A 23,368-nucleotide genomic window follows, 5' to 3' on the forward strand; every position below is an offset into this window, starting at 1 on the left:
TAAGACCATCGGAAAACACATATATAATTACATATTGTTTTTGTGATTAATCACTATGCTTTAATTATGTTCAATTTGTAACAATGAAAATACATCTTGCATATCAGATATTTACATTACGATTCATAACAGTAGCAAAATTACAGTTATGAAGTAGCAACGAAAATAATTTTATGGTTGGGGGTCACCACAACATGAGGAACTGTATTAAAGGGTCACGGCATTAGGAAGGTTGAGAACCACTGGTCTAGACACTCCCTAAACACCATAAAGAACTTGACTAGATATTTGCTGAACCATGGGAGGAAATTCATGTACCTCCAAACATTGGGGTTTCTGAAGGCCCAGCTCTCAAAGGTCTCAAAGAGGAATTTAAAGACATTAACCAGATAAAATCTGCCCAACAGAACTGTGTGTGGTGGTGGAAATGTCCTAGCCACCTGTGACTATTCAGCACTTGAAATGTGGCCACAAAATGAGGAAAGACACGTTTAACTTTGCTCCATTTTAAAGAGTTTAAATTTAAATAGCCATCTGTGGCTATGGCTACCATATCAGACAACACAGCTCTAGAAATTCCCTCTCTTAACAGGCTGAGATTTCATTCTAGGACACTCGGTTTGAGCCCAGATTGGAAATACCTCCCCAAGTTTCCGCAGTAATGATGATCTGAAGCAAAGTTCACTTAAAGAAATGAAACATTTGACCTGAGATCAAAGTGCAAACAAATAGTTATTTTAAATGATCCAGAAGGGACCACTGATAAGGAAACAGTGGTTTCACAGGGAACAATTACACTCGGACACCCAGCCCTGAGCAATGCAGAAATGTACACGTGAAGGGAAAGAGCGGTAGTGAAAAATTCAATTCATGAAACAGACAACTAGACTATTCTGGTGCGAGGGAACATTACTACATTTCACTAAATGCCAAACACAGCTCTGGTAATCTCAAGTTTCTGAGCTCTGGTAACAGAGACAAAGAAAGTATTTCCTGAAATTAAGCTGTCTGGTTAGAAGAAAACAAAAGCACAGGCCGGGCACTTGGAGAAGGAATGTGTCTTTCCAAAGGGGGAATTCTGCACATGATTCTCTGAGGGAGGGAATCGGAGAAGTCCAGTTTCCAGCATGCGCAACAAAGCGAAGAATGAAACAGAAATCTCCCTTCCTCATTGTTGTTCTGAACACAGTCTCAACGTGTTTCGACCCTCAGTGTTTTCATTTCCAGCAGCTCTGCTCCATCCCTGCCGCCGCCACCTGGTGCATGTGCGCTTCTGCCCATCCAATGCCACTGCAGCTACCTGTCCACATAAAACCCAATCCGCTGGCTCACCGGGAGCAGACATCAAAACTGCCCTGGCACAGCCTGACTCTTCCCCCAGAGGTTCCCTTTTCCTCTAAGGTTACTTCTTCCGTTAACATGCCACTGTCTGAGAGATAAACTTCTCCCTGGATGGAATACACAAAGAGCATCTGCTCACTGGGAGCATTAGATATTGGGATGCTGGCTGGTTTCCGCACTGACTGCAGAACAGCAGGGGGGAGAGGGGTGTAGCTCAGCGACTTCCTGAATTTTTATTTATGCAAACAAGATTTCTGTTGCTAGAGGATCAGAAGAGCCTGACCTAATATGCAAAGCTTTAGACCTGGCTGCCATGATGCCTTCTCCCCATCCCTGACCAAGAATCAGGGCACCTCAAGCTCTGGTGCTGGCTTCTGCATTCTGAATTTGCCATGTGGCCGGGCACCTTTTTATTGCTAACCTGGCAGATGTATGTTCATGGCAAATTGATTGTGCTTGGGACTTGGCTTATCGATGGCCACCAGGACCCTTGGCTAGCTGGATGGTAATAGCAGCTGAGGCAGTGAGTTTATTGAGATCAGTGGGTAAGACCTGCTGCCTCCTCCCCTGGATGGGTCAGAACCAGATGTGACTTACCCTCTGGTCAGATACTCCCCCGGTAAAGGTAGTGATAAGGAGCCCTAAGCTACTTTTGTGCCAACCTAGCATCTTTTCTAGGCTATTACCCCCAGGCCCTGCAGAAAAACTCCTGGGCTGTTCAGAGTTAGCTTACTCTGGGGGCTCAGTGGTAACTTGAGATGTCAGGCAGGTGGACACTCCCTTCCTGGATGTGGGGGTACTTAACACTGAGATACAGGTTTGAATATACACCATGTACAAGACTAGTTTAAACCAATGAGCATATTGTATGGTGAAACACATTTAGTTTTATTTTTGAAGCACATTTTAGAAGAAGAATAATTTTCACCTAAAATAGAAAATTTATAGGAAGATATATTGCATATAACTGTATTCTTTTTAAAAAATATATTTTTTATTGATTTTGGAGAGGGAGAGAGATAGAATACATCAGTGATGAGAGAGAATCATTGATTGGCTGCCTCCTGCATGCCCCCCACTGGGGATCAAGCCCACAACCCTGGCATGTGTTCTTGACTGGAATCAAACCCAGACCCTTCCGTCCACAGGCAGACGCTCTATCCACTGAGCCAAACCAGCTAGGGCTCACTTTGTATTCCGGTGTTGTTTCTCTTTACTACCACTTTTGTATGTATGGTCAGAAAATATATAAATAATTTGTGCTATTCTCAAAGAAGGCAATTATTACATAAAATAGTTGAACTGTCAATACAAGGAGATATTTGATTTAAAAATGTACACAGAAAACACCTGCTGTAAAATGGATATGCACATCTAAGCCTACACAACTAACCATGTCTAGAAAATTCTGGAACACGTGCCTGTGCTGTGTAAATTTGTTAAGGTTTTGTTTTGTTTATGTGCTGCTTCCTCATTCGTTAGAGCCCTAGCATTCTCAACACTGTGTTCTTGGCTTCATCTCCTGGACTAGCCACGCAGGCTGGTCAGCGTGCCTGGAATAGGCTGGGGACAAAAGGGATGGCGACAGGAAGAAAACAACTCTGACCAGACAGATAAATTTTGGGGGGGGCTGGTTCTCTCAACTGCTCCACCTCAAGCAAGTCAAGCCAAACTGCCTTAAACCAAGAGGCACCAGTACTCCCATGTTCAGAGGTACCTGAATTGTGGTGAACTGGTCTACCAAAGGCTACTGACCCCACTGAAAGAGTGGCCATGATGTCTATGGTCTCTATTGCAGCCTCTTCCTCAAAAGAAAAAAACAAAAGAATGAGAAGGAATATTGTTTGAGCATTTATTTTATACATACCTATATATTTACTTTTCCTGTAGACTGTACACCACCAGTAAGAAAGAGTGTACAAAAGTCTGTTACTTGGTACACTATCCCACCAACAGTATAGCTTTTGCCTGCTTTCCAAAAGGTAAGACAAATCCAATTTTTATTTATTTGTGTGTTCTTGTCTTTACTGAAAATTAGAAATGTTTCCATGAAAATTGTGCATGATTGCCTGTACATCTATGTATGTGAAGAGACGTGTTTTCAAGGATGATCTGTTAACTAAGTTTGGTAGAAGGAGCTGCAATAAGCCACATGCTGGTGTGTTTTCTGGAGAACATCTGTATGAGCATGTATGCATTGGTCTCTCATGAAAAGGTAGCCAACTATGGCAGAATTAGCACTGGTCATTCTGATACATACTCTACTTTACAACTACCAATGGTGGGAGATTATTTTTAAAATGTATTTTTCACAGCCCAGTTTTAGAAGGCAATTTTGAAAACTTACAGGGAGAGAGGGGTGATATTTTACAAGCCTAGTAAAACTGTTTGTTCTGGTTTATTTTTATTAAATACATTCAAAGAATATATCTTTCTAGAGATGTATTCATTCAAAAAAAACAATGAATGTCCCTACCACCTTAAATCCCAAATGGTCTTGGTTTGTTCTTTACAGCAAAAATAAAATAAAATAAAATAAAAATGAAAAGGGGTTTGCTGGCTGAGCTTGATAATGTGTTGAGGATGATTTGTGGCTCCTAGTTCTGCCTCGGAGAAACACTGAACCAACTCCAGTCATTTCACAGAGCTGGGAGAGGTCCAATAAAAGAGCACAAGACTCTAAAAATGCATTTCAGCGTTAGCCAGACCCAAGAATCACCAATAAATATCAAGGGTATTCAAACCAATAGCTTTAAAAACACAGCAAATAGTGTAATGTGTGAATTGGACATGGGACCAACTGCCATAAGAATACTAACTGATTCACCATTGATGGTTACATATCACTATGGAAGAATATTAGTGGTCGTATTATTACCTCCCTCCTTCAGCCTAAGCGATATTGTAACATAGTGGAAAACAACACTTGCAAGTCCAGCTGGAGGCAGGGTATTCCAAACGGAGGGAAAATAAACAGTAGAAGACATGGAGTAAAGTTATTAAAAGCATGTGGTGGCTTTGAATAAAAGGGTTTCTTTCGATTTCCTCTAAACCTCCTATTATGCTTATAAAATAGAGAGACCTATCTCTAGAGGGATCCTGGAAGGGAGAGAGAGAGAGAGAGAGAGAGAGAGAGAGAGAGAGAGAGAGAGAGAGAGAGAGAGAGAGAGATGTCATACCATGGGAAAGGGAAATACTGGTTCAGGATGTGGCTAGTCTCTCTTTTCTACGTGGCTAATGTGGAACTTCTATCAGATCATTGCTATGTTTCTTCCATCTTTGTTCCTGTAATGGTATACTAAGTACAAACAATATCTTGCTCTTTTGAATCCATTTAGCACTCTAAGACAAGAGTACTTCCAAAGAGTAATTACATTTTCTGTTGATTTTAGATGGATGCGAGCGACTCAGTCTTTAATTTCAGACGTATTGTTCACAGGGTTCTTTCCTTTCTCCATATCAACACAATCTGTCCTAGTTTTTAAATAGGGCATTCTCTTCTCTCAGTGACTGTATAACTGTATTCCAGCGAGATTTCAAGTTTTTGCAGTACAAATGCTTGTCAAAACCCTGCAGCTCATCACTTAAATAGTCCTTTTCCAGGAGACTGCCTCAGAATAAATGAGAAGGAATTTTCCCTGGGTAAAAATGGTAGATTTAATCTCAATCCATTAAAAATTCTCGCTAGCTCCATTCTAAGTTGATGCCTTTTGGTTGAAAGGATGCAAGATGAAAGTGGTCCCCAGTCAATCTTTCAGTAAAAAATATATATTTTTAGGATGTGCTATTTAGAAGTAAACTTTTCACTAGAATTGTCTTGTTTCAAGGATCTTGAATAGGTGTTCCCTTTCCTGCCCATTTAGAGGTGGCTTTACAAATTAATGATAAACATGAACATAGCTACATAAAAAAGATGGGGAGTGGAAGCTAATCTAAGTTTTAAGTTTGTTCCAAGAAGGGAGGGTACCACCTTGTATGGGTTACAGTCAGTCCGGAAAGCTCGGTGCACCATGAAAGAAGCTTCAGGTTATGTGTTCAAATCCGTTTCTAGGCGGTTGTTTTCAGGGAGACAACACAGGCAAGAAAAACCTAGAGGTTCAAAGTGAACTTTCCATACGACTGTGTTAGTAAGACTTCTGTTTCGGCCCCAACGCGCCAGCAAAGGCGCCCTCTACAGAGCAAACCCACGCCTGCTTGCTGGGGTTGGCAAGAAGCAGGTTCAGACTGAGACGGAGCAGAACCCCACGCGACTGGAAAACGCACCCCATACACTGCACCCGCCTTCAACATGCACTCTGGGCCTGGCAGCAGTGGGAGCAGCACTGCCTGCATCTTTTGTCTGAATGTTTTTCTACATTTGAAAACTCTGCAGAGTGTTTTCAATCTAGTGGCATTTATTTTAAAATGCAATTAAAGAAAAAAAAGCCCAATTAATCTGGCTTCATCACCAGGTCAGGAAACTGACTGTTTTGTTAGGAAGTAAATTTTCAAACCGGAGGGTGGTCTTCTGATTTTTAAAACTTTGTTTAATTCAGCAAATATGGACATTTATTAGCCCTGAGTATTTTTTTACAAGGCATGTTCTTCCATGCAAGTACACTGGTTATACTAGTGTTGGCATTTCATTCATTTATTAAATGGATTATAAAACATTAATACTCTCTTATTTTCTATAATTACTATAAGGGGGTCATTTCACATTTCTACAGTTTGGGAACTGGACATCCAACTTTTCTATTATGTGGAGACTCTCTCTCCTCCTTAACATTCACTGTGATGTTTCTGAGTTAACTGGAGACTCCCTCAATTTAAAATCCATTCTGAAACTCTGTAAGTGAAGCATAGCAAAGAATATATGTCACCTGACCTTTGACATGAAATCACCTTAGAAATAAATGCAGCTATAAATCTTTTCGGCATATCTTTCTGCCTAAGAGCTCTGTGAAATGCCATCATTTCTCTCATTGGGGTTTACAATCTCAGCAGCCTCAAAAAACAATTAATATTTGCCATCTCTGTTCTTCCACTTCAGCTGAACTTAAAGAATAGGATGAAAGTGCACGTGGCCAGGATTCCTACTAGTTTGTAACATAAAAGAAACACACACACACACACCATATCCCAAAGGCACAAAAACTGTGTCAAGTTGTTTTTGTTTGTTTGGTTGGTTTTTTTGTTGTGTTTTTTTTTTTTTTGGGGGGGGGGAGTTTTATTTACTATAAACCATTACGATGAATAACTGGATGGAAAAGAATATAAAATGAACGTAAACATAAAAGGCAAGATGAACTTGAAAAAAAATACAAGAACATTATTGCTACTCATTCTCACTGGGAGATACATGATGTCAATGACCAAATTACTTTTAAAAAAGGGGCCCATAGGTTAGGTTATAGTAAGTGCAGTCTCATTTTTACAGTGCCATTTATGTCCTCAGGGTAGCGAAAGGTAAGGACAATTTTTAGCAAAACTAATCATGCTTAAGGAACAACTCCTTCCTGTTCAAACTCTTTGTGTCAAGTTTTACATGTGAGCATGTCACAGCGCCACCTGGCCAGGATTAACTGTAAGAATAATCTTAAATTGGGGCAAAGAAACATTTGTTGAGCACTGTTCCTCTGGGTCAGCCCTGAACTGACTAGGAACTGGGGACAGAAGTGGACGGTACCCTCAGGTAGCCCCGATCTGATGGAAGACTTCAAGGTAAGCAGTTATAATTCAGAATGACAGGGGCCCTTAGGAGAGGTCTACGCGAGTGAGGCTGAGCTATGTGAGCAGAGCATCACCAGGAGGTGTGGTTGGAGTTGGTCTTAAAAGAAGAAGGACTCCAGGCAGCCGCAAAGAAAGGGCACTCAACACAGGACACCAATTTGCAGAAAGAACCTGGAGAACAAAAGAATATGGTGCCCCAGGCATAGAAAGCAGTCTGTGAGGCTGAGGCAGTAGGTGTTCAGGCAGATAGTTCAAGGCATCTCACATGGGAAGCAGCCTGGGCATAGTGGGACCGCATCATCTTTAGCACGGGGCCTGGCAAATCTTAGAAAATGAGCTCGGAACGGAGTACGAAACCTAACATACCACAGGCTCCTAGCCTTACCTTGGACGTAGTACATACCCAGTAAATATCTAAGAGTGGGCATTTATTAAGAAGGAGAAAATGCTAAGTCTACAGCTTCAGCAAGTAGAATTGTGTTCTCCCAGATCAGACCTCTAAGGTCACACACGCTGCCCTGGGAAGGCAGCATGTAGCCCTGATGTCACAAGTGTCATCCCTGTGCTGTTGCCTTTATGTGCGACTTTCAACCAGCCAGGCAGGACTGCATCTGCAGGTGTGGAATTGATCTACCTTTGATGAGTGAACCCCATGTATAAAACCAATCAAGTGTTATTTCTATTTCTTTCCTGTTATGGACCACGGATATCTATACCATTTTTCTTTCAAAGGGCACCTGGACTTCAAACTTACCAGTAGAATTGGATCCTAAGTACTTGTTTTAAATAGCTATAGCATCTACTAGTGTCTACTATGGTAAAAACATAAACAATCAATAGGTGTTTTTCTTTATTATTATTATTAATGCATTTTCTTAGAGACTGGCATTAAAGACAGATTTTGTCTTGTAGGCCCCAGGCATCATTTGCATTTGTAAAGAAACAGTGTGTGTCCTAAACCAAGGTCAGTTAATCTCTACAATCTTCCTCCTCCCAATTACTGTGAATGAGCATCTTCTCTGGACTCAAGTGATGGTGACTTGTTTCTGCCTCCTAAGGACATGGCGCAGCTTCGAGGATTTGTTTTCCTTTCTTTCTTGTTTTTTTTTTTTTAATTTATTTTTTATTTTTGGCTGTGCAATGGAACTTGGATGCATTTTAAAATAACTTTCTCTAGGAATCAAAGGTAATCATTATTTCTCTTAATGATCCACATGAATATTCTCATTTTTTTTCTTTTCAAGTTTAAAATTAGGTTTGAATTACCTCTGTGTCTCTGCCCTCTCTCAGGGTAACCTCAGAGGACCCCAGCTTGCATCACGAGGCCTGAAGACACGTCTCCAAAGCCTGATCTTGCTGAGCCGACCCAAGCTCTTAGAAGAACATGACAGGAATCAGCAATCCCCTTGCTGTAAGTGTTGGTCCAAGTATCAGTTATGACCTTGTGTGTCCTGTTGTTTTTGTTTTTGTTTTTGTTCTGTTTTTCCCTCTGGCCACAAATAAGGAAAACTGGATCAGGGTCCTAACCCTGACTCTGATACTTGGGGTAGCATAGCTTACTCGCCTCACGGAGCTCTGAATCCCATTCTCCCTGATCTTCAGTTTCCTCTTGGATAAGGTGGGAGCAGATTTCCTTGCTGGGATACCACAGAGGTGGCGTGGGAACACATAAAGGAAAGCCCTCCTTTATAAAGGGCTGTGTGTAGCACTGTTAGTCCCAGCTTGTCTCTGTTTTAATTGGCTTTCCTTTCTCCTCTTTTATGGGTGGGTGCGTTTTTGTCTACCATAAGCCATCAGAGTTGAAGGGGGGTGACATCTAGATTGCCCAGGAAGTCAGGCATCCTTTCCTCTGGCGGCACAACCAGCCCTGTTCTAGAGATGGCTCACTGTGGTCCTGTGATGGCTCATTAATAGCTTTTGTCTTGGTGGAATTGACAGGCCAGGCCATCCGTCACTCAGCCAGGCTGCTGCGGGACAGCTAGGCTCAGAGCCCCTGATATATGAACCACTCCATGTGATTAACTTCGACAGGTAACTTCAGGCCAGCTGGCACGCCGAAGAGCATTTTAAGTACAAATAACAGCTCTGGGACATGTCTTGAGTGATAGAAAAATGACCGAGTGCAATAGAGTCCCTTAATCTTTGCTTGGGAAAACACATTAGGTTTCCTTTGGAGACCAGGATACTGCAACAACATCAATTAACAAAACCTCTCAGAGATCTTCGTTGATACTTTGAAGTTTGGTATTTTTCAAGCTTACTTCAAAAGGAGAACTCTGTGGAGGGCCCGGCTCATTCATCTCCGTCTTCAAAGGACCTGGCATAGTTCTTTACAGAAATTTAATAACAACAACAACAATATCAATTACCATGATGATAATTGCACCGAATCATCCCTATTGCTACAGCCTTACGAAGTGCTCAGCCATCCATGGAGACAAATCTCCTTGTCCCCACTCCGAATAGGAGGCACCTGGCTCAGAGCTGTGAAGCAATGCGGGGCCCAGTGGATGCCTGCACTCGGGTCCTCTGGCCAGAATCCTTTCCAATAGGTCTTTCTGAGCGGAACTGAGCAAAACTTTTCCGGCTGCATCATCCATCTAATCAGCATTTGTTTGTTGTTCTCTTCAGTTGCTTCCTGAAGATGAGCGAGGCCCTCCGGGGCTTCAAGTTGTTAATCACCATCTGATTTCAGGGCCATTTGGAATGAGAGACGTGGCCTCCTTTTCCATTTTTTTTTTCCTCTTAATGATACCGCAAATGATGAGACTACTTGATGCTATTTCACCTACTCCTGGATTCTTTTGATCGTCTGAAAATTAAAGAGTATAGTTCCTGCCTCCGAGAGCATGGCCTTCTAGAGCTGGAAATGCTGAACTCTTGAGAAGTCATTGAAATCCACTGAATAACATAATCAAGACCTACAGGTCATCCAGGGCTGAGCGCAGCCTGTTCGCAGTTAAAATCACAAAACGTCACGTACCGATGGCTCTAAGCAGACACCACCTCTGCATACGGTGATGGGGTTTGGCATGGAAACCTAAGCAAAGGACAAATCCAAAAGAGGACTTGGTAGCATTACAAATGGACATTTTCCTCTCCCACGAATGTGGAAAGCTAATCCCTACCACAGCTTCATCACCCGTTTCTTCTCTCTCTTCCTTCATCACAGCAAGGCTGTAGAAAGACACTGGCCACAGGCTCATTATCATCTGTGTTAGCTAAAAAATTTCATTAAGCTGGCCACCTAGGATTAGCATGAAAAATGCTAGGTTTTTGTTCTGGGAACTTAATTCCTCTTTCCCTCATTCTTGTCATGTTTGCAAATTTCATTTGCATTTTCACTTCCCGGGGTTTGCCAAAGTCCAGACTGAGACTTGAGCTGTTGTTTCCATTCAGGTGAAAAAGTGCAACCGCACTGACCATCTGCACTGGCCTACAGTCAGGCGATTGTCCCAGGCAAGTTACCGTTTTTGCACCCTTCTAAGCATCCCGGGGAGGCTCTGCTACCCAGCCCGCTGATGCATTCAATGAATGGAACAGACCTTGCCCCGTTTCCAGTATGGGCTTAGTCCTGGGTGGTCCTCATCACGTACCAGCAATGTCCTCTCAATAGTCCAAAATAAGGAAACATTAAACTGAAACAAGTCTTGAGACCTTGGCCCACTGGAACCTTTTCTTGGGGCTTTAAGAATGATGTCAATGCCACCAAATGGGGGAGCAATCCCTACCCGGACGCACCCCTGAGAAAGCCAGTCTCCTCCTGAGTACTGAATTCTTAGTCTATTCTGGGTCAAGTAGCAGGGACAGTAGCCCTCACAGGGCTCCTACCTGACACCCATATAAAGGAGAACAAAGTGGAATAGGGGATCAGCGTGTGGGACTATGGTTTAGGCCACGCAGGCTGAATGCGGACACCTCCCTGTGCCTCGGGGCACTCGGTGGGTAACATGGTGGTTGTGAGGACCACAGAAAGCACAGCTCTCGGACCGGAGTTCGGCACGGGGGGTGTTCGGATGGTAGGCAGCAGTGTCGCCATGGTGTGCCCTAAATTAACTGGATGTTTCTGCTTGTGTTCCCTCTAGGAAAGAATTTGGAGATTCCAGTCTGATCCTCTGCCCTGCCATCTCTTGTACCCATTCTCCTTCTGTACCATCCGCAATAAAGTGTGCGTGTCAAGTCATCCGTCTGCCTCTGATTTTTCGTCTGAAAACACCTGCAGGATTTTCAAATCGAAATATCAATACCTCTCCTGCCTAGTCTTCAACCTGTTTAGTATTGACCCTGTTTTAGAGCAGCAGTGTCTTAAAGCCAAAATGTTACTGCGCTCTCAGAGGAGCCACTCAGGAAACCACACTGAGACGCACTCAGCTTTCATCGAATTTCATAACACCGCGTATTCCCTGACGGCAGGCCTCCAGACAGCAACACGGTCGCCATCCTGGCGACTTTACATTCAATCACTACCACCTGTTAGTACCAGATATGTAAGGAAACACCAAGGGCCAATTTCAAAATCCGATTTATGGCCAGAAATGTGCCAAGAAGAAATCTGAAATGCACTTGAGTTTATACTTTGGTCGAATTTAAATCCTTTGTTCCCCACCCTGATGCTCATCAAAATGTCACGCGTGCTGAACGCTCTTCCCCAGGGATTCCGATTCACATCCAGGTTCGGGAACTTTTGTTGACAATCCTGCCTGATAATCAACACCCACATATGGTGTTGATGTGATGGTGATCACACAGTAGAACATTTTTCAGGATATTAAACAGACTGATTTTTTAAGTGTTTTCAGGTTTATCGCACCAGCGGCATTCACCACGTTCCCAGGAAGTCCTCTCTGTCTGCCTGCTCGCACTGTGGGCAGCTATTTCAAGGTCTTCTCTCAAGAGATCTTCCAGACTGCTGTTGCAGACTAAATAAAGATGATGCTAATTGCCGAACTCTATTACTGGAGCGGAAAACAGCACCATCTTTGTTTGAGGCTGCATCTCCATGACAACATGGAATAGAAAACGGGGGAATATTTCTTTTTCCCTGAGCTCAGTGGGCCACAGGATGTGTAGGCAAAGGGAGTTGACACATCCTTATGCAATTATTCCAAGCGACTCAGTAGGGCAACTCTGAATTTATTTAGCCCTGAAGTCCTTAAAGAGTGTACTATTTTTAAATCGTTTTTCATGTTTTGATGGTTTTCATGCCTTTCTGCCCAATCACCCATGCTGCCATGTCCTGTGGTTAATAAATTCACTGTCATCTTATGGAGAGGCAGGCTGGTGCACAGGTTAAAACTGAGGGTGCTAGGGCCCTTACTCCGAGGTGCTAAATCCAACTTTGCCCTGCTCTAGATTGTCATGTGGGCTCAGTCCTTACTCTCTGCGCATCAGTTGCCTCATCTGTAAAGTGGGTATAATATTAGTAATTACCTCTGAGAGTTGTTCATTAGGATTAAATTAGTGCATATAGCCCGGTTGGTGCGGTTCAGTGGTTAAGTGTAGACCTATGAACCAGGAGGTCATGGTTCCCGATCAGGACACATGCCCGGGTTTCAGGCTTAATTCCCAGTGGGGGACGTGCAGGAGGCAGCCAATCAATCAATGATTCTCTCTCATTATTGATATTATTGATGTTTCGTATATATATATATATATATATATATATATGTTTTTATATATAATCAATATATATATTGATTTTTTACAGACAGGAAGGAAGAGGGATAGAGAGTTAGAAACATCGATGAGAGAGAAACATTGATCAGCTGCCTCCTGCACACCTCCTGCTGGATATTTCTCTCTCTCTCTCTTCCTCTCCCTTCCTTTCTGAAATAAATAAAAATACACTTTAAAAAATAAATTAGTGCATATAATGCATAATACAATGCTTGGCATATAATACAATGCTCAATAATTAGCTGCTACTCTTCTAGTTATGAATATTACCAACCGAGCTATAGCTTCTCAGCTTACATGGTAGGCATTAGTCACACTTGGCTGTTTAAATTTCAATTCGTTGGAATTAAATAAAATGAAAATTTGCGTTTCTCAGTTGCACTAGCCACATTCTGACCGCTCAGTGGACACACATATTAGTAACTACCAAGTTAGACAGCGAAGATACAGGACATCGCCATCGTCGCGAAAGGTCTGAGCCATCACCTAGCCATGGTAAACAGGAGAAGGAGGCCTTCCTTATCGTAGAGATAGATAGCTTTTGTTCTTAGCACTCTCCATTGACTGAAAACACAGTCTCTCATGAGAGCATGGGGCCCATTTCTTGGAGTATTTCTTTTATAGCCTCTAAACAGTGGCTTGCATTGTGGAGTGGGCAATAAATACTGTGAACTCACAACAAAATGTTTTCCGAAAACGGTTTTCTCTCAGTTGGGAAGATCCCCTCCATTCCTTTCATACATGATTTATAAGGCTCCGTGGCGTCTGATTCTGAAGTTGCACATAATTCTTGGAAAGTAGGCAAGGTGGCAGCGTGGACTCACCAGGTGTCCGGTGGAGGGACCCTGTAGCCAGCAGAGAGGGTGGTTTTCTGAATCACCACCCAGACGGAAGCCGTGTGTCTGTTCACGTGTTGTACCCACGTTGTTCAAGGACAAAAAGCCGAGTTCAGTGTTCAAGGGAGTGAACACAGGCCCTGGCACAATCGCAAACAGCCTTTGTGGGCACTTCTCACCTGTGATTGGCCAGTTTTGGAAACCTGATGTCAGCTGGGAACTGCTTGGTCCTTTTCCTCACCGTCACGTCACCATATCCTCCTGGGCCTGCTTATGGCTAGCTGCGGGCATCAGTGCCTGGTCGCTGCCTCACCCAGCGGGTAAGGATGAGGGAGGATACAGGCAAAAAGGAAAGTCTGTCCTTCTGGACAAGCAGACATTCTATGTGGATCACGGACAGTTAGTAATGTTACGCATTGTTTGGAGGGATGGCTGCTATCAATTTCTGTTTGGGGAGAACTTCTGCAATTAAGCCATCGGGGGACATCAGGAACAAGAGCCGGTGTACCACCCTGGCCCCAGGCCAGCTCTATGCCCCTGAAGAGAACCATCCCCCAGCATCTCGGATGCTCATTCCAGAACTTAAGCTATAAACCGGCTGCATAGGGGGAGGGGAAGTAGCTGTTGCTTTCTATTTCTGAACTTTTAAGTGCTCCATTTTTTTTTTTTAAGGAAAACACACACAAAATTAATTATATTGATCACTAAATAATGCCAATAAAGTAGTATCAATGACCCCATGTTTTACAAGTGCAGAAAAAAGATAAAAAGAAAAATAGAGACAATTTTTTAAAAATCATCAATTAACTGTTACAATCAGCTTGCCCTTATACACATTTTATAGTTTTGTTTTCTCATATGCGCGCACACACAGCATCTCATTCACCACAGGGCGTCACATGGAGGGAGGTGGCGATGTAGTCTGTAGATACACAAACTATATAGCTCAGGGGGTTCCAGGTATTAGTGATGGAAGTAGCTTAAGGTCCCATCACACCCAAGCATCTCTTTATGAAAACCTGCAGTAGCTTTAGACTGACAAGTTCACATTTACACCAAGGAGAGAAAAATCCCTCATTATAGAAGATTCAGATTTATAGTGCGTTCACGGGGAGGGGGGCGAGAGGGAACAAAACGTTTTTATTTTACCTATAGATGATCACCAGCAAAGAGTAGCCACTAGTGGCCTTATCTACAGAAAGCGAACAATCCAGAATGGAGAAGAAAGATAGATTGCTGAAGACGAGGAAGTGGATTATCCACACCAGATAACAGCATCTGCTGTGTATGTGCCCAAGGCCGGGGAGGAGTGTGTTGTGTGTGATGGGAGGAAACAGGGCTCTGTATTGCACTTTGTTAAGCTGTCGTCCTCCGGCACCATTAGAGCGTGGCTTAGAGACACTGCATATGCCAGATTGAAATCTGGGCTTCTTATTGTTAAGCAAATAGCCTTGTGAGGCTTACTAAAGAGAGTAAATGCAGTTTGAAAAGAAAGAGAGAATTTAGTCTTTCTTTTGTCTCTACTCGTCTTCCTGTCGATGGAGCCTGACCCCCAACCAACCGGTGTGATTTATGCAGCCTTCCTTGTTGTAGGGCCTGGGCTTAGCGAACCTAGACAGGACTGGCCTCAGCTCCTCCGGTAGTTCACAGTGCAGAGGAGAAAGCAGAACATCTGACTCCTGTCAGACATGATACAGGGATGCACAGAAGGATGTAAAGAGGCCGGAAATAGCCATTTGCTCTCATGGGGTGACAAGGAGACATTCTAACTGTGGCTTAAAAAGCAGGCCAACATGCCAGAGGGTGTTCCAGACAGCAGGACCATCCTATATGAAGTCACGGGGCATGAGCTGTGCCAACATTACTAGATGCTGTGTCAGGTAGCAAATCTTGAGTTCTTTCTGAAACCCAACACTGTTCCAAGTACTTAACATGTATGAGCTCGTTTAGTCATAAAAACCTTATTGGATATGCATCATTAGGCCCATTTTACAGATGAAGAAAGTGAGGCACAGAGATTGCAAATCACTTTCCCAGAGTCACCCAGAGAGTAGGTTGCGCCTTCTGAGGCCAGAGGCCATGCTTCTGGCAGCTGTAGTGCCCCCTGCAGTGATAAGAAAACGGAATGTTTGAGGAAGATCCTGTAGCTACAACACAGGGCTTCTCCACCATGGCACTAGTCGTAGCTGGGGCTACACAGGTGCATTTCAGAATGCTTAGCAGCACCCCTAACCCCTAACCACTACATGCCAGAAGCATCTCCGTCCTGCCATTATGCACATCAGAAACGTCTCTAGACAACTGTCCCTCAACACTGTCAAATGTTCTCTGAGGACACAGATGCCCAGTTGAAAACCACTGGACAAGCGCATGGTGTGTGAGGCAGGAGAAAATATATTAGAACTCACTGCAAATAGCCTGCAATTCTATTCTGATGGCTGTGGGAGTGAGCCCTGCAGAGAGAATGGGGCCAGTTGGGGCTTCACCAATGGGGAGCAGCAGAAAACAGAACCGGAAGAAGCATTAGGAGGTTCTGTGAGAGACAAGGCAGGCCTCTGAGTTCTCAGCTACAAACAGGATGTGTTCTCAGACTTTATACCTTGTGTGTTCAGAAATCCTAAAGCTACAGATAGCGAAGAATCTTCCATAAGAACAGTGCAGAAGTCAGGCAACCATTTCACCCAGTGTTCCCCGGAAGGCAGCCAATCCTTGATCTGAAGGCTCAAAACTCAAAGCCTCATTTCAGCTAAGAAAGCCTCTGAATCTGGGGAAACACTGAACACCCTGTTTTCTTAAGAAGCCCCCATGTCAGATTCCCTGTCGCTGCTTGAGTGTGAACACGATGTGTCAACTTTGTAGGGACATTTACTGGACACTTGGCAACGTGAAAAAGATGGAAATATTCTTCTCCCAAGGCCCTAAGTGGGCAAAATGTCAAGCCAAGGAGTATGTGTTCTGAGCAGAACTTTTATAAACAGGAAAAAAGATCTATGCACCTTCTAAATATTTTAAGATAAACATGTCACTTTTCTAAAACAAAAGATGGTTTTCAAACGATCTAATTCAGAACTGTACCTCAGGTGGGGAAGAAACACTGACCTAAGAGTACAGTTCCATGCCGTCCTCAAACCTGAGCCTTCTCCTGCCCTGTTACCTGTTTTGGCTTCCAGTGAGCTCTTTATTGTGTCCCTGGGAAGGATTAGGAAGAACTCTTTGCTTATCCTCTTTACAAAACTGCCATGACCATTTGGAATTGAGTGTTGTTCCAAGCCTCTAGCCAATATCATAGTTTTTAATATGGATTTCTGTGAAGAATAACTCCATTTCCCATGAAAAGTCCTATGATGCCAGAAGAAACAAACATTGTGTCTCTGACAGAAAGCCAGCCTCAGCTCAGAGTCAAGGGCTTTCAAATCAACGTGGTATAACTCTGGCACAGGCATCTTCCTCTCTCAGCTGCCTAGTCTGTCAACATGGGGATTTGAAGTCCCTCATCCACCAGGTTCTTTGAGGTTGAATGAGACGGCATATGCTGAGGTCCCAGGATGTGGTCTGATGCATGGCTGGCATCAATAATTGGTGTCCCCTCCCATTCGGTGTTTAAGAGAATCATTCAGGACTTTGGAGAGATCAGACCTACCTGGGAACTCTTGGACACTCTGGTGTTCAGATAAGACCACAATCTGCCTGCAACAAGAGCACCTCCCGGCCACTTTGTGACCCTCCCTCAACTCAAGGCAGAAACCTGACCCCCACAGCCCGTCCATCTCACTGTGAGCTCTGACTGGGAGGCCGCTGTGGTAGGATCCAGGCCTCTGCATCAGCAGTTCTCCTGGGAGCAACAGGCCCTCAGCTCGCGTGGCAGTGGGGGAAATAGGTAATAGAGAACACTGTTTTCAACAGCTTTGTTTTAAAAACGATACTCAAGTAGAACGCTTCAGCCTAGTTCAGGCATTCCACTAATGACTTGAAATTTGAAACAGCTGGGGTTTTTTCAAGCTTTACAGAGTATCTTGGAAGAAGATTGCTAAGCTTTTAAATCCTTCATAAATAGTAAATAGATTTATTCATAAATGTCCTGTAAAATGAGCTTTGTTCCTGTCATTCGGAGGGAAGTTGCAAATTCTGATTAAACATGATAGATCATTATACAGCAAGAGCACCTCCCGGCCATTGTGCGGGGAGAACAGCCACCGCGAAGTGCAGTTTCTGCTCTGATGAAAGGCATGTAAAGACATCAAACCCCAGACATCTGCCAAGCACTGTTTGGGGGGAGGACGGGGCCACTGAGCAGTGTCTTGTGGCATCATAAGGACAGCAAACAGCCAGCATGAATGTAAGCAGTTACAAGGTGTCAGGAAGAAATTCAGATCACAGGATTAGGTGATCAGCCCTCATTTCATGGGTGACTCCTTCCTTAGAAGTGAAAAAGCTTTCGTCTTCTCCAAGACAGATGTTAACAGAGCAGAAAGTGAGCAGCCAGAAAGTGCAATTGATAAAACCCCAAGAGGGCAGCGCAATGAAGCATTCCCACCCCTTTCCTCCGGGGAACAGGAGCGTGACATTGCTTAGACTAGTTGGGGACCGTTGATATCCAGCTTGGGTTGGCACTGGAAGCAGCCCGAGACGTGCTTGGGCCTGCGAAATAGTGAGGGGCTTTGGCAGAGCTACAGACAGGACCCTTTTGGCACGCCACCCAGCCTTCCCAGAAAGTGCTCTCATTCTCAACACCATTGATTCTCCTTGGCTGCTGTGGGCCTGGGGCTGAGCACGCGTGCAGAAGATGCATGCAGTTGCCTTACCTGCACTCCATCCCTCTGGCCTTAGTTAAGAGTTGGAGGAGGAGTGTAGATACACGGATGACGATATCACTCAGAAAACGCCCTCTTAGCCTAGAGTGGAGGGTCAGTTTATAGGGATTCCTAACAGGAGGTGTTCTTCACTAGAATTATTTGGCAACTGCACACGAAATTGAACAGAGCATAGTATTCTTCGTGCCATGCAGGCCTGCTAATAATCATCCCCAGGTAGACATATTCCCACACTAAGTTCCGTAATGATAGGAGGTGTTTTTTCTCCTTGACATTGTGTCACCACCTCCTAGCGCAGCCCCTGGCCCATGGGGGATGGCAATCCCTTTCAGAGCTGATATATTAAACACTGTAGGAGTGGCGATGCCTGTATTTTCAACTAAGGTGAATTCAGACACACGGGATCTATAGGGAAAAAGGGTGGGATGATAGAAGGAAGCGAAGGAAAGAAAGCCTGCTCTTTTTGCTTTCCCTGTTCAGTCAGTCTAGAGCCAGGCCTCCACTCCTGGGGGAAGTGAAGCCTCAGCAAAAATGCAAAGAGAACCCCAGTAAGTAACTCTGGACTCTTCGCTTCCACAGTAGCAGGCTTTACAGATTAATGAATAATGTGAGGCAGGGCTTCTCAAACTTTAATGTCCATATGATCACCCAGGGGTCTTGTTAAAGTGTAGCTGTGGATTCACAGGGTTGCTTAGACTGCATTTCTAAGGAGCACCTGGTGCTGACCATGGTGCTGGTCCTTGGACCACACTCTGGATATGTGGATTGACTACCAGTGAAGGCGAACCTTTTGAGCTCTGCGTGTCAGCATTTGGAAAAACCCTAACTTAACTCTGGTGCCGTGTCACATCTAGAAATTTTTTGATATTTGCAACCATAGTAAAACAAAGACTTCTATTTTTGACATTTATTTTATATATTTAAATGCCATTTAACAAAGAAAAATCAACCAAAAAAATGAGTTCGCGTGTCACCTCTGACATGTGTGTCATAGGTTCACCATCACTGGCTAGACTGTGAAGGAAAATTCTGACATGCCCAATGCTTGCCAGGCACGCGGACTTTCAAACCTAACTCCTTTGACAAGTGTGAGTCCACTCAGTGAATCGAACCTCACCGAGTCATTGTAGAAGTGAATTACATAGTGAATGTGAAAACTTGGCATAATTCAGGTGGCTATTATTATCTGAAGGTGTTTCTGTCTCAGCAGAAAACATAAAAATATGGCAAGTTGTAATTACATATATGAGGTGTTTAGGTTTTCTTGCAAGTACAATGGTTTAAAGCACCTGGGTAATAAAAGACAAATAATAGAGTATTCAAGCCCCATTTACACTGTCATATATACTGATCTTAATTGAAGACTGCAGATTTTCATCTAGTTGCTAACAGTAAGTCGGCTCTTAAATAATAAGGGGGAGGAAGGTGTGTGACTTACCATGAACAGTCTCAGAGTACAAAACCACTTCTGTTTTTCATGACATTTCAAAACTCAAAAAGAAGTTCAAAAGAGAAAGATAGTAGTAGTAGCTAAACTAATACAAATACTAGTCCAACACTGAAGTCTATTTTTTTAAATTTACTTTCATTGTTGAGGGTATTACAGATGTCCCCCATCCCCCCACTTTGAGCCCCCAAATGTGGTTCCTGCCCCACCCCATAGGCCTTCACCACACTATTGCCTGTGTCCATGGGCTGTGTATATATGCATACAAGTTCTTTGGTTAATCTCTTCCTCACCACCCTCCTCTCTGAGATCTGTCCTTCTGTTCCATGCTTCCATGTCTCTGGACCTATTTGTTCATCAGTTTATTTTGTTCATTAGATGCCACATATGAGTGAGATCATGTGATATTTGTCTCTCTCTGACTGGTTTATCCTGCTTAGCATAATACTTCCAGGTCCATCCATGCAGTCTCAAAGGGTAAGAGATCCTTCTTTTTCTACAGCTGCATAGTATTATAATTGTGTAAATGTATATGTTTTCTATCCACTCATCTACTGATGGGCACCTGGGCTGTCTCCAGATTGCGGCTATTATAAGTAATGCTGCTATGAACATAGGGGTGCATCTATTCTTTCTGATTGGTGTTTCGGGATTGCTGGGATACATTCCCTTAAGTGGGATCCCTGGGTCAAATGGAAGTTCCATTTTTAAGTTTTGAGGAATCTCCATGTTTCTCCCTTTCTCTCTCTCTCTTCCTTTCTCCTCTAAAAGTCAATAAAAACATATCCTTGGGTGAGGATTAAAAAGAAATTTTAATAAACCCTAATATATTTAATTATTTTTTCATGAAAACTTAAGCTTGCTAGACATAATCAATATGATTACCCCAAGCTTTGAGTGATTCCCCTAGTTCTAAATACCCCCAGATCCATCAACACTATACATCACAGGAATCCAAGAGAGCAATACCTTATCTTACTATGCAGTCCTTGGATATCAAGGGCACTTTTTGGAAAAAGTGGCTCAGGACAAATCCACTAGGATAAAACATCTGAAAGCACCTCCTCCTGCAAATGATGATGTTAAAAGGTTATGTTTACTCTATAGTCACTCATTCCAACAATATTCAGTCTGAAAGGGACAGCTGTTAGCATCCTGCATTATCATCATTATCAGAACAAAGTCTGCGCTGAAGCCCACATGCTGTTGTAAAAAGTGCAGAACCGTGGATCTACCCAGATGCAAAGAAGTCAGTCTACTGAGAACATAGATGATCAAATAATAGCTAATAAATGTGAAACTGTAACAGTGAAAGACCTCTGGGAACAAGAAGTACAGATAACTATGAAAGTTATCTACAGAGATCCAGAGTTGCTTTCATAAAATGGCCTGAAGGATGTGAGGATATAAGTAAATACAAAGTGTGGGAAAAGCCATACAGGCAAAGGGAAGAGCATGTGCAAAGGTCCTGTTGCAGAGGCCTGGCAACTATGGAAGACTGAACAGAGGCTTGTGTGGCTAGAGTGGAGAGAGAGCGCGAGCGGGGAAGTGTGGCTCAAGATGAAGCAGGGAGATAAGTGTCAAGTCAGACCAAGCTTCATAAAACAAATTAGAGATGTTTGCCTTTGTTCTAAAAGCAATGGGGAGCCATTGAAGGCTTTTAAGAAAAAGAGGTGAAAAAAATAAAAGCATAATCTGACTCACATTTTTAAAAGAAATCATTCTAGCAGGTGTGCAGAGCAATAGCTGTATGCAATCAGAATTCAGCTTGAAGATATTTTATTAGTTATGGTGGTGATTTTGGCTTTGATTACAGAGATGGTAGTGGAAGTGGAGAGAAGTGAAGGAAAAGTGCAGAACCATGGATGTACCCAGATGCAGTATTTCAGAGGTAAAAGCAGCCAGATTTGGTGTTGAGTCTGCTTCCAACTCTACCTCTCCACCCGTAAGAAAACCCACTGACATGGACTGTAGTGCTTACCTACTTACTCAGACTGACTTCTGTGGCCCCAGACATGGAAACATACAGTAGGCTGATGCCACCTTAACAGAGCTGTAGTACCCAAATCCGACTGATTTTATCCTGGATCACTTAACTGTACTATAGAGTAGAGGGCGAATTCTCCAATACACATGGCCAATCATTTGGATGTCTTCGCAAAGATATCTCTGTCTATCTGTATATGTTCTATGCATGACCCTATGCAGAATCTCAATAATAATTTATATTTGTCTGAAGAAGTTTGGCCAGCTACAATATTTAAAGGAAGCAGTCCTCAAACATGTCTCCAGTTCTGATACTACAGTGGGGCCTTGACTTACGAGTGTCCCAACTAACGAGTTCTTCGAGATAAGAGCCATCTCTCGGCCAATTTTTTGCTTTGAGTTGCGAGCTAAAATTCGGGTTACAAGCCAGCTTCAGATACCCCACCGCTAGTTGGTGCAGCGAACGTCACAGTGAACGCCACATCAGCCCAGCATCACGTGTCTCACTCATTCACTTTATGATTTGACATACGAGTAATTTGAGTTATGAGCTCTGTCACGGAACGAATTAAACTCGTAAGTCAAGGTCCCACTGTAATTACAAGTTTGGAGAATTTATAAAACTACTCTCAGATTTGATTGTTTGCTAGAAAAACCCACTGAAAGCTGTTTACTCACATTTGTGGTTTAACAGGGATTAAAATCAGCCAAGAACACCAGGACCGAGTCTGGGAAAAGGACCAGATATGCAGCTTCCTCTGTCCCCTCCCCATGCAGTCAGGATGTATTCCTTTCCCGGCATCCACGTGTGACAACACACAGCTCTGCCAACCAAACAGGCTCTCCCCACCTCTGTGTGCAGAGATGTTATTGGGGCTCATTATATCTGCATGATTGATTGATTGCACTCAGTCTCCAGACCAACTGATACCCCATGACCCAAAGCCCCGACTCTAAATCACATTGTTACTATCTGGCTAGCCCAAGGCACCAGGCAAACAGCAATTACATCCCAGGAGCCAAGAGCAAAAGGCCAGACATACTTAAATTTTTTAGTGCATCGTACTCCAATGACATCAAAAATTGATGATTTATGTGACCAATAGTGGAAACGGAGCTCAAGTCAATATTGCATTGAAATAGGAATATAAGGTTGTAAGAGTAGACTATTTTTCTTATAGGAAGCAGATTAAATGAACCAAGGTTAGATTCCACCTTGCCCAGAACTAGTTTTATACCTACTAGATTGAAAAGCTGTGTCTTAGAATTTCTCTCTATTCTCTCTTGCTGGACTCAAAACCCTACTTCCTGTGGTCATCTTAGGGGAAACCTGAATTTTGAGATTGCCTAAGAAGGAAGCTGGTCTCCATTCCAAGCATGGTACTCTTCCTCCAAGTCCTAAGTTCCTTGCTTTAGTTGTTTCTTGCCTACTGAGTCAGGTAACCGGCCAGAGTCTATGGTCTTCCCTTCGCCCATCTGAGAAGGAACCACAAGAACACGGAGAGGCAGGACGGTTTCCTGTTTAGCACAACTACTGCATATACTTTGCCATTCAAAAA

At 43.3% G+C, this 23,368-nt stretch overlaps 1 protein-coding gene across 2 annotated transcripts in view; it reads left to right on the plus strand.

Annotated features, from left to right (window-relative positions):
• The window catches only part of GRM7 (glutamate metabotropic receptor 7), a 756,022-nt gene that overhangs the window by 702,016 nt on the left and 30,638 nt on the right, over positions 1-23,368 (plus strand). The window contains exons 10-13 of one of the 2 annotated variants that reach the window (XR_004971482.1): positions 3,232-3,323; positions 7,966-8,239; positions 8,344-8,464; positions 10,453-10,517. The exons of the other annotated variant lie outside the window; for it this stretch is intronic. The gene's annotated coding sequence lies outside the window, so the exon portion shown is untranslated. Of the gene's footprint in view, positions 1-3,231; positions 3,324-7,965; positions 8,240-8,343; positions 8,465-10,452; positions 10,518-23,368 lie in introns of those variants that run through there. 2 annotated transcript variants of the gene reach the window in all.

This window comes from Myotis myotis, unplaced genomic scaffold, assembly GCF_014108235.1.
Source record: "Myotis myotis isolate mMyoMyo1 unplaced genomic scaffold, mMyoMyo1.p scaffold_m19_p_13, whole genome shotgun sequence".
In the NCBI taxonomy this organism is placed as follows: domain Eukaryota; kingdom Metazoa; phylum Chordata; class Mammalia; order Chiroptera; family Vespertilionidae; genus Myotis; species Myotis myotis.